Source organism: Corvus cornix, chromosome 5, assembly GCF_000738735.6.
Source record: "Corvus cornix cornix isolate S_Up_H32 chromosome 5, ASM73873v5, whole genome shotgun sequence".
Lineage (NCBI taxonomy): Eukaryota > Metazoa > Chordata > Aves > Passeriformes > Corvidae > Corvus > Corvus cornix.
Genome location: NC_046335.1, coordinates 31217877 through 31229216, shown reverse-complemented (window position 1 = coordinate 31229216; position 11340 = coordinate 31217877). Strand labels below are relative to the sequence as shown.

Genomic DNA, 11340 nt, shown 5'->3' with positions numbered 1-11340 from the left:
AGACCCAAATTTACATCAGTCATGTAAGGACACAGTGTCCTCATTTCAGTTATAGTAAATTACTGCATGAGAAACACTGAATCATAAAGCTCAGATTTAAAGCCTTTATATTTAATTTTTATCTCCTTGCCCTCTTTGTTTGTATATTCATTTTAGAATTTTGACTATGTTATCATGCTTTATTAAAAAACCTCACTAAACCTTATAGACTATTGGGAATAACTCTTCCCTTTATAGAATTTAAACCAGTAAATAAATTATCTTGTAAGCAACCTTCTGTAAAGACCTCATCTCAGAAAACACATTTTTTTATCCTTTATAATCAGTATGAAGTGATAGCATATGACCTCACTTTTCAATTATTAAAGAAAGTTTTACAAACACCAGGAAAACAAAAAAATTTTTAAGAATCATTCTAGGGCACAGTATTCTGCTTTTGAAAAAAATAAATCTATTGACTATTTGTTGCTTACTTATTTTCTTCTTTTTTTGTTTGTTTGTTTTTGTTCTGTTTTCTGAAGAAATATTTTTGAAAGCCACTTTTCTAAATGGCATTTGTTCCAGAGCATTTTCTTTATTTGTTGCAGTAATGTTTATATCCTCTTTTGGAAGGGCTCAGATACTTCAATACCAAAACTTACATATCTATCACTTCAGTACAGCCATCTCTGAGGCGCAATGCAGAAACTACCGCAGGAGCAAAAATATTCACTAATGGATTAAATAGCAACTCCTTTTTTATTGCTTCTTCCTTAATAACATATTAGTTATTTAGATGATTGTATACTGAGAAACACTTGCAGCATTATTTTTTAGTAAACCAAAATCTGTAAAAGTAGCTGGTCTCATCTCACTATAAATGCTATTTGTCAAATTAGTCATCTTTCCATAAACCTCTGAATGTCCAACTTATAAAGTGATCACTGTACACTTGAATAGCTGTGATTTTCTAAGAAACAGAGGAACTGGTGAATGTAGGGGAGAAGAAACTATTTTCCCAAGCCGTGCACATTCTTAATATGCATATATAATTTTGGGTCCTGCTGCTTGCTTCTTTTTGTTTTAAGCAAGTCTTTGTTCCTGTTTCTGACACTGAAACTATGTCAGATGCAAGGAGGAGGACCAAGCTGAGGAATTCAGATACCATCATCTCTTGGGGACACTTAGTGACTCAGAGAAATACAGTAAAAATGGTACTACACTTCCTGCTAGCTCTCCTTTAACCCCATTAGAAAAAAAATTGAAGTGTTTAAAACCGGGCCAAAGAGACAAACAAGGAAAGCAGAAAGGAGCTTGATTATCTTGTTCTTACTGTCTTTAACAGTAAATATATTGAATGAATTTTATTGAAATGTAATTTATTGATGTATTGAATCAATTTGCTGTCAACCTTTCTCTCAGTGAATAATACAAAGCTGCGCAGAATTCAGGTATATTGTAAAATCAAAGAAAAAGCATCAGCTGAAATACAACCACATTTTTGCCTTAAACACATATGGTTGACACTACTAAACATAATGCATCACTGAGTCATACAGAATGGCAAAACACATTTATTTTTCTCTATATTTTATATTTGTTTATATTAGCTTTTGACAGCATTTTTGCTGCTTCTCATATAAAGTCTGTCCCCCCTGTTGCTTTGTGGATCTTTCAGACAGCACAAAAGATCTTAAGGACATGGTTCTGAGTCACACTCCAGCTTGAAATATCTTAATTTTCTTTTTAAAGATTTGAGATTTCAATAACTCTGATACTTTATGTAAAAAATAGTAACTTTATATGCGCATACACTACTAGAATTATACATTGTGCCTGGCTTTTCCTTATTCTCATTCTACTAAATCAATTTACATATTCAGAGCCTAATATAAACACGTGTTTATTCACCTGGAATGCTCACCTGTGAGATCAGTCAATATTGCTGTTTCTTTCTCCCACCGTAGGAAAATAAGGGTCAAGAAATATTTTATTCAAGCCTACAACAGATTTAATTAAATTCTCGGACTTAGGAAAATTCTCTGGATTTTAGGCCTACAAGTGTATTACAATACTGAACTTCTTACAGAGCCCATTAATTTTTTTCCTCATTTAAATGCCCTGGACATTTTAGACCTTCTTCCATTCCCCCTTCCCAACAATGACCTGACCAGGATGTAGCCTACTACAGAGACTGGATTTATTTTAAATGCCAATTCCCATCAGGAATCCTTTTAACTACAGAGAAGCAACCAAATACCAATTAAACTGACCTACCTGTTACCTGGAAAAAAAGTAGAATTTGAAGTTCAGTTCTTGTAGTAATTACCTGGATCTAACAGGTAGGACTTGGACTAAATCTTGCCTGGGGCAGGCTTTTCTGACACTAATTAGCCCAAACGAAAAGAAAACAACCAACATAAATCCCCCCAAAACTAATATGTGTGTGATCAGGTAACAGAAGCTGAAACTAGAGGGGAAAGAAAAGAGTTCTCAGGATTTTTCTGTCTCAAGCAGACTAATTTTACCATGTCCCCCTGCATACAGCAACAGTGCTCTGTGCCACAGATTGGTGGTGACGCTCTTTATCAACCTTGAAATTTTAATCTAATTCTTTTTCCTGTATAGAAATTCACTCACTTCACAGAAGTAAGGATCTGTTTACAGGAATCTAACAAAGAGAGAAAAAATCCCCTTCAAAATATTAATATCAGATGGAAAAACAGGAAGAAGCTTTGTACAGTTTTAAGTTTATGAGTATGCAACACTGAGGAGAAAGGAGCGTGGATCTCTAACTGATTCCTGAAGGTGTTGCAATGATTCAGGTAAGATTGATAAAAAATAGCTGTCAATGACTTTTTTTTTTGGCTAGTGAAATTTTGATTTTTCTATTACTGTACTTCTCTGCTTGTAAGTTTTGAAGACATGTGAGGCAAATAACATCAGGATCTTGCACAGATGAAGATGGTATTTCTTCTGATGATGTACACAGAAGGTGTCTAAAACTCAATGAAACCATAATGCCTGTGACTGATACCTGATTTATTTGTGAACCTGACTTGAAAGGGACTGGTATTCCTGTATCCATGCATTTGTTACAGTTTTCTACTTGTAATTTCACTTTATTATAAAATTCAGAGTACTCCATAGGCAGTCACATTGATTTCTTACTTGGACCAAAGTAGATGAATGCTGGTAATCCCCTAAAATTAAGGATGGTATAACTGCTTTAAAAGATAAAAATCCTTTGGGTGCTCCATTTTCTGGACTCCATGAGGGTACAAGAAGAATTAAGACAACTTTGCAGCACTGCATCATAATTCACAGGCCACTGTAGTACAAAATTTCAGTTAACTGACTAGGTATTCTCCAATTTATGGCAGGAATTGTAATACACTTTAGACATTAAAGTTTGGAGCATTGTCATCCTTTCATACTCCTGCACATATGGCAGAGGCAGAACTAGAGAGTCTTACTGAAAAAGAGTAGGGTGTTTAGGTAGAAGTGTATTCTAGAATGTTAAATAGAATAAAAAATAATGGGTGAGATTTTGAACACAACTCTCTACAGATGAAACTAACTGCAGGACCATTCTGTGCTGCTAAGGAAGACACGCTGATTCTGCAGTCAGAAGAGCCTGACTTCAAACAGCCACCATAGCTGCATAAACCACTTGAAAAAAAACTATTAAGTTTTTCCATTTACAACTGAGGATGACAATTCTGTTCTTATTTCACAAGTATAAGGAGACAACAATTTAGTTAAGTTTTTATAAAATACTTTCTTCATCTAACTACCATGTCTGATGGGAAGCAGATGCTGCACAGCTCTTAATGAAACAAAATACTTAAACAATTACCATGTTATATTGATGAAGGCCTAATATACAAAGCTGCCAGATGCTTTGTATGTCTAAATAATATAGAAATTTTTCTGGGAATTATACGAACAGGTAATTATTGTAAACTGGTTTTATTATGTTGCCACAACAGTCACAAAATGACTTTTTTATGTCTGTGTTTACTTATAGATTCAGCTAATTCAGTGCTGTAAAATAACTTGTTTGAGTTTTACATAGTGAGAGTAGAGTAACCTTTTTTTTTCTGTCGCGTGGTTCTGTGGTAATTCAGTATCACCACATCTCACCCACCCTGCTTCGTCAGTGGATGATTACAGAATTGCCACAAAGAGGAGAGAGAGGTAGATTAAAAAACCCTCAGGCTGAGAATGATATTAGTTCTCCATCTCCCATGTCCTAAATAATGTCACTAACCATTATCCCAAACACAACCGACAGCAAATCAACTTCTGTTTTCTGTGTAAGAACAAGCATGGGATAATCTCTTTTATAGAAGGCTCATGTTTCTATGGGTGCTAATGGGTAGAGACTGAATTTTAACATACAGTCTTACTGCATATCCTAGAGAGAGACCAGGTTTCTGGAAGTTTGAGGAGAAAGCTGCTTAAGGAATTTGAGAGACCTGAAGATCACTAGCCAGGTGAATCTAAGTCCATGGCTAGCATTTGGTGCTGCATTTAATTTTAGCAAGACACAGACAGGAAAAATATACTCCCTTTCTTTTTTTATTTTTTTGTTAGATGATACAGTATTACCCCTGTAGTGTCAACTTTTACAAATGCCACAGTCATATAAGCATATTGCATTGCTTTAAGTTACCTGTAGATTTACATTTCTTTTCCCAGGTGTCTTTTAAAACTGCTCCTTAACAGAATGTGGGATAAAAATGTTGTAGGCATTATTTCCTTGACTGGTCATTAGACTCTACAAAGTAAACTGTCCTTCATGGGATAAAAGCAAATCATAGTCAGAAAAGTAACAGAGCCCCATTAGGTGAAAATATTGCCCATTTTTGTTCACTGAGTTACCATGGGGCACATGATTATGATTATTTTAAAGCCACACTTCATTTAGATAAGTAATCAACTCAACGGAATTGGCTTTATAGAACTGCTGAACTAAATCTAGTCACACATGTAAGCTTTATGAAATGAGAAAACCTTTGCTACACTGATGCACCAGCATAAAAAATAATGGTGAACTTTACATACCATGGATATGCAAAATAAAATTGCAAGTGCCAGAAATATTTAAAATAAAAAAGAAATTGTGCAGGTAGTGAGTGTATTCTGAAAAAATCTGCCTAATTCTGTCAATTTAAGGCAGTGTAAATTACTTCAACTTGTAACACCAACTTGTTAAATTAGTTGTCCAGTTAAAAGAGTGTCAGAAATTTGATCCTTAATTAAGTGTTGATATTAATAATTCTGACAGTGTTAGGGTATCTGTCACAAATATTTTAGTTTTGAAGTATGTTACATGACACTACAACTGTTAAATACTTTTTCTGCACAGAGGTTATGGTAAACTGTTAACGGTGTATGGTGTTGCCAAAACCAGCAACTGAAATGTAAAAGACTTCAATTCCTTGTAAAGCCTGCACTTCACAGTCTAAATCAATTTGTAAACTGTAGGCAAACAGCTAAAGGAAATGCTGATTTGATATTTTAATAGCAATGAATAAATACAGGTACTTTCACTGGACAAGTGCAGTCCTTGTTGTTATCAAAATGAATGCTAATGATATTCTTGAGCAAGTACAAGGTCTGTAATCACACCAGCATTTTCCCCTTCAGTAAGTGTATCTTTAACTAGATTTCAGATGCTCCTGTAATTCATCCTGTATAATCCAGTAATTGCCAACAACAAAGAACAGAAGACAAAAGCAATCGACATGGCAACTTCAGAGTTAAGGGCAAACAACATGTGGTACTAAGAATGCAGAACTGAAAACCAGGGCTCCAGCTGAGTTCTCCTTTAGTGGTTTCTGCTTGTTGTGTTGCCTCCTTGCTTGCCACAGTCTGACATGAGCCTTCCCAGCCACGGTTTCTATCAGCACATACTGGCTGAGTACCAACCAAGAGACACAATCAGGGAAGGTGCACTCCCATCGATGCTGCGGAAGCATAACATGTCTGAGCTGAAATTGTCACTAGATGAGTGCAGCTGTGCTCTGTGTTTCATCAAATGGGGATAAGAATCAGAATGACCATCTGCAACATCTTTTCTTTTGTCTCCTCAATCCTTTATTTTAGTGGTGTGGGGATTGGCTTCTGCTGGAAACAACTGCAGCTTCTATGGGAATGATTAGGCCAACAATTTGTGGAACCATAGTTTCTGCCCTGAAACTGGGGACTCAGCAGGCTTGTACTGAGAAGCTTTAGGTAACATGAAATTGATTTCATTAAACTCAGACTTCTGTCTTCTCATGTATTAGCAAAAGATGTTTTAGACTGAAATTTGTAGTTTTGAAAAGCAAAAATGTCTTCCATTATTATAAATACTGACAGAAATGTGTGTAGAAATCACTGCAGATGCCGAAAAACATGAAATCAGCAACTTAACAGATTTGGAATTATGTTGTTGGTTGTGGTTGTTTTGGCTGCTTTTCTTACAGAGAAAAGAGACAGAAAACAGGTATAGAAGAAAGAGAAAATAACTGATAAAAATATTATCCAGGTTTTATTTGATGCTACATGGTTATGAAATCAAACAGTGTAGTAGTCTAAAAAAGCCAGAGTAGAAAAGAAAACAAGGATAGTGTCGAATGGGTTGTAAAAGAGCTCCACCAGTCACAAACTGATAGGTAGCTTTCTTTACCAATTATCCAAACTTTTTAAGGGGTGCTCATAGCACACTGTAGCTAAAGGTAATCTGAGCTCAAAGTTTTGAATATCTTGCTCCTTTAAAAGGAAAATTCAAAGGATTTTGTATCTCTGGGGGGGGGGGGGGTTCAAGTTGACTTCAGTAAGAGATGTTTTGGTCTGACATAATTACAGCAATATGTTACAAGATGAATATAGGATATTATTGCATTGATCTTATTTTTAATGTGTGCGAGTATCCTTCTTTTATGTGATTACCAGTTTATCACAGAATGGATAAAGGAAACCTTATGATTTTCCATTTTTACTTCCAGGGTTCCATGAAGAAAACAGAAGTGTCTGTTCTAAGTCATGTAAACTACCCAAAAGCATCCTGCCAAACATGAAAAAAATAAAGCTGCTGTTCTTGGTGTTTTCAGTCACAATATTAGCCATGGGAATTCAGCTTGTCAGAAATTCAGGTTTTGCTGTTATTATAGAATGAAAAGATGGCATTTTGCTGCTGTGGAATGGTAATAATATGCACAATGGAATCTCAAGTCCTACTTCTTGGGTAAGTTCTGCCGCAGGAGAACTTGAAGATTACCTGACAAGAATAAATAATGGTAAACATGAAGTACTTTTCAGTGAAGCTGGCAATGCTGTGAAAGAGATCTTTCTTGATACACGAAAGTAGGGGCACATGTGAAAGAATTTAAATCCTGTACCCAGAAGTTCACTCAGAGCAGTTTTCAGTACTAGTACTGTAGTGCTAGTACTACTTACTTAGATCATCTTCACAAAGTTCTTAATAGTTTTTCTGGGAATGACTGCAGGAAGGGAAAGGGAAAGGGAAAGGGAAAGGGAAAGGGAAAGGGAAAGGGAAAGGGAAAGGGAAAGGGAAAGGGAAAGGGAAAGGGAAAGGGAAAGGGAAAGGGCTATATGTGAGATGCACTAAGTCCCAAATATTTAAAGCTAGGGATGTTACTGGGTTTCTCACACAGAAACTGTTTTGAATGAAAAAACCAAAATCAACTCAATGACAGTTCATGTGGTACTGCTTGTGATTGATGGACATTCAGTATTTTGTTTTACTTTTAAACACCTCATCCAAGATAGCTAAAGAACAGCCTTGTGGATGCTGTTTCTCTGATCAGAAGATGGACTAGACCCTAAAACAAGCCAGGTTTTTACTGATCTACTTGTTCTCCCTATCAAAGCCATGTTAGCAAGCAACTTCAAAAACAAATGAGTAACAGTACTTCCACTTTAAAAGGTTCTTTTCTTATGAATCTGGATAACTTAATTCTATTACAAAGTGGCCATTTATGATTTGTATAAGCAAAAAAATCACAGGAGGATGTGGCTTATTGAGAGATAACCATATGCCCCATGGCTTTGCTATTATACCCATAAATACTCACTTAAGATGATCCTCTCATTGAAGTTGGTGACAAAACACACACTGTTCAGTGGGAGCAGACTCATGCCTTAATGCAAGAAACACATAAAACGCTGTCTTCTTCAGGTTCTGGAAACCTCATGGAAACCTATGGGATTCTTGAGCAAACATGGACCAAAGTATGCAGACTGAAGTGATTTAGTTTGTACTAGTAGGATGGGAAGCTCTTTCTAATCGTGCTTGATCTGAATGAAAATCAGAGCGTCATCTGTTTGAGACTAATAATATTGCTATACATCCTTTCATCTCAGAGCGAAACAAGAGCTGACATTCCTATTTATTGTGTTATTTTGAACAATTTCAGTGCAGAAATAAGGAAATACTTGGTTTCAAGGTTTTCCCAATGAAATATTTTCATATGGCCAAACCGAAGTCTTTTGCTTAATACACAGGTCATGTGTCTTTGATGAAGTACCGTCCATCTAATTGGAAAAGAGAGTTTGACCAAGAAACACTAGTCTGCAAGAGGAAATAGGAGTATGAGACGTATAGCAAAGCAGCTGCAGAGGAATATTGATTTCAGTATGTGCTGACTTCAAATGAAACATTTCAGATTAGTTCAGCAAACCAGAATATTTGGTTTCATATTCAGTCAACCGGAAAGAATCTTTTTCTTGATTTTCCTAAAGGGAAAGGGAAGGAATTCTACACAAAGGCTTTTCTCCTGTGGGGAAAAAAAAAAAAAAGATATTACACCATGTTTTCTATAAGGAAAAAAAGTAGCCCAAAACATTTTGATATAAAGTCTTCAGCTAGCTCTGAGGTTTATGAAACCCCATGATAGTTCTGCAGGCCACACCTACTGGTAATAAAAGACAAAAGAAGTTGCTTCTTGACTGCTCTTTAAAAGTTTTCACCCGGCTAACAAAGACGCAAGGTTGATTTTATTTCACGGCTTCTTGCTTTAGTGTGGGCAAGATGACATCTGCCAGGAACTTCCTCTTAATGGCCAAGAATTTTGATGAAATAAAAAAAATAGAAAAACCGAAATTAATTAGCACTTTTTTTTTTTTAGAAGTGTTAGATGAAGAGCCACTGACTTGGAGACCTTTCTATGGTACAAGGTCCTAAAGTAAATACTATAGTAGCATAATATTGGCTGCATTATTTGGTTTCCTAAATGCTATCTATATCGTAGTTCTTTTTTCTTATTCAAACTCTACTCTCCTTCCTAGACCTCTTCAGTACAAACACCTAAACCAAATTGTGTTCATCATTCAAAAGTATGAGAGAAGAAGACAAAAATCAGAACAATCAGCCAGCTTTGCAGCCAACAAAATTCAAAGGTACTTGTATAGCTGGGAAACCCTGCCTCTACTAAATTCCATTAGAATTCACTGACATCCTACAAGTGTAAGGCTGCCATATCATCAGGTTTTTTTAGCAGAAAGTGTTATATGTGAATTTTGTTTGGACACTTGTGTGAGATACCAGTGCTTAAGAGCAGTGTAGGTGTGTGACTTACCAGTGAAGGCTGCAAAAATTGCATTTCAGGAATGAAAGTCCAGATACATGTGTGTATGTGTTTATGTTAAAATGGAGGATACAGGAGTATTACAATGAAATAATGCAAAGTACATCACACATCCATGGGTTGTTTTATTCAACTGCTTTCTCTGCAATTTATCTTCATTCTTCTGGAAGCTGGTTCTTAAAGGTTTAAAAACTGATTACTCAAATAAGTTTATGCAAATGACCAATCCATTTAAATTGCAGATGAGGACCGTTTATTTCCCTGTAGTGAATACAAGAAATATAATAAAAATAAATCAAAATCAGAAGTTTTAGGCAATATCACTGCTAAAGATTATTCTCCAATTTTGGACTGGAATCCTGATGCAATTGTTCAAAAAATCCTCATTCACACAACTATAGGACTTCCTAATATAAGAGAATATGCCAGGTAAGATGTAACAGCCTCATTTGCTGTAGTATAAATGACTCCATTAGTAACAATACTCTAAATAAATCTATCCATGCCACTTAGTCTAAGTATACAACAACTTAGAGCTAGGTTAAAAAGTGCTGGGAAAAATACTTGCCAGTATTGCCAACAGTCCAGGAATCTTTCTATGTAATTATGTGCCAGCCAGTTTTCACACTCAATTCAAATCACTTTGTTTCTGAAAAATGCTGCTGGACAAAATATGTTTGGTCAGTGAAGAAACTAGGGATATTATTGTGTGGAAATGGCTAGATCAGCCTATCTAGAATAAAATTAATGTGAAATTCAAACCAACAGGGAGCATATCTAATCTCTTAAAAAATTTTTTTAAGCTATTGCGAAGTTATGTCTTGGCACTTCTCTGTTTCAGCCAGAACTGAAATCGGAAATGCCAAAATATAGTTCTTGAACTACAGCTGACCTGAATGAAACAAGGAAGCAGTACAAAGTCACAAGACAGACTGTTTTTAGGAAATTGCCATCTAATTTCCCAGCTGGAGAAGTTTGGATGAGATCAGGTAAACTCTGGAAACTGCTAAACTTCTGGATGTGTATCTGAACTGAACTACCAATCCTTTGTGACTCATCTGTTACTGAAGTCCACATTTTGTGGATGACTATAAATAAAATAGTTTTACTTTGAGAAAGAAAGGAGGAAACACAACATACTACAGAAATCAGAGGTTTGCCTGCATTATCCTCAAATTAGAACTGTACTGTACATTCAATTGTACTGATCATAGTGATTTAAATAAAGGGTACGTCCCTGAAGTCATTGGTGCTAAACTGGTTTATCTGGGAAAATATTTCTGCCATATCTGTTCATGACACGCAGAAGTAAACTGCAGATATAGTGGGCCTTATTAATCCATGATATAAACTTCCACTGCTTCAATGCTATTTCATTAGGAATAAAGTTGATGAACTAATCTTAGCTTGTTTCTCTTTAATCACTGGCTTTCAATGTTGTACTGGCAAAGCTCATAATGGTGACTGTGTTGAAATGGTGTTTGTAGTCATGGTGGCCTAACCTCTGTCAGCCATATCTGTTGTTTATCTATGAAGAAAAGCCTGCCTTTTGAATCTAGTATGGGTACTATGTAATCTAGGGCTTGAAAATGAAAGTTGTGACCTGGTTTTGCTCTTTAAAAAAAAGATGTGTTGAAGATTGACAGAACTCTTCCTAAGAAGTGTTAAGCTTTTTATGAAACTTTAACATTTTTTTTGTACTTTTCATCAGCCTGAAGTCTGAAAATGAACCAACATTATGAATAAGGTGTTCCTTTCCTTG

At 35.7% G+C, this 11340-nt stretch overlaps 1 long non-coding RNA gene across 2 annotated transcripts; it reads left to right on the top strand.

Annotated features, from left to right (window-relative positions):
- Nucleotides 1–482: 482 nt before the first annotated feature.
- Nucleotides 483–10978, top strand: LOC104684296. Of its 2 annotated transcripts, XR_005602101.1 has the most exons (5): nucleotides 483–2804; nucleotides 6094–6222; nucleotides 6978–7216; nucleotides 9280–9390; nucleotides 10420–10978. It is a non-coding gene; the product is annotated as an uncharacterized LOC104684296 (long non-coding RNA). The 2 variants fall into 2 exon arrangements; XR_750927.4 differs by having other exon boundaries at nucleotides 9280–10978.
- Nucleotides 10979–11340: the final 362 nt, after the last annotated feature.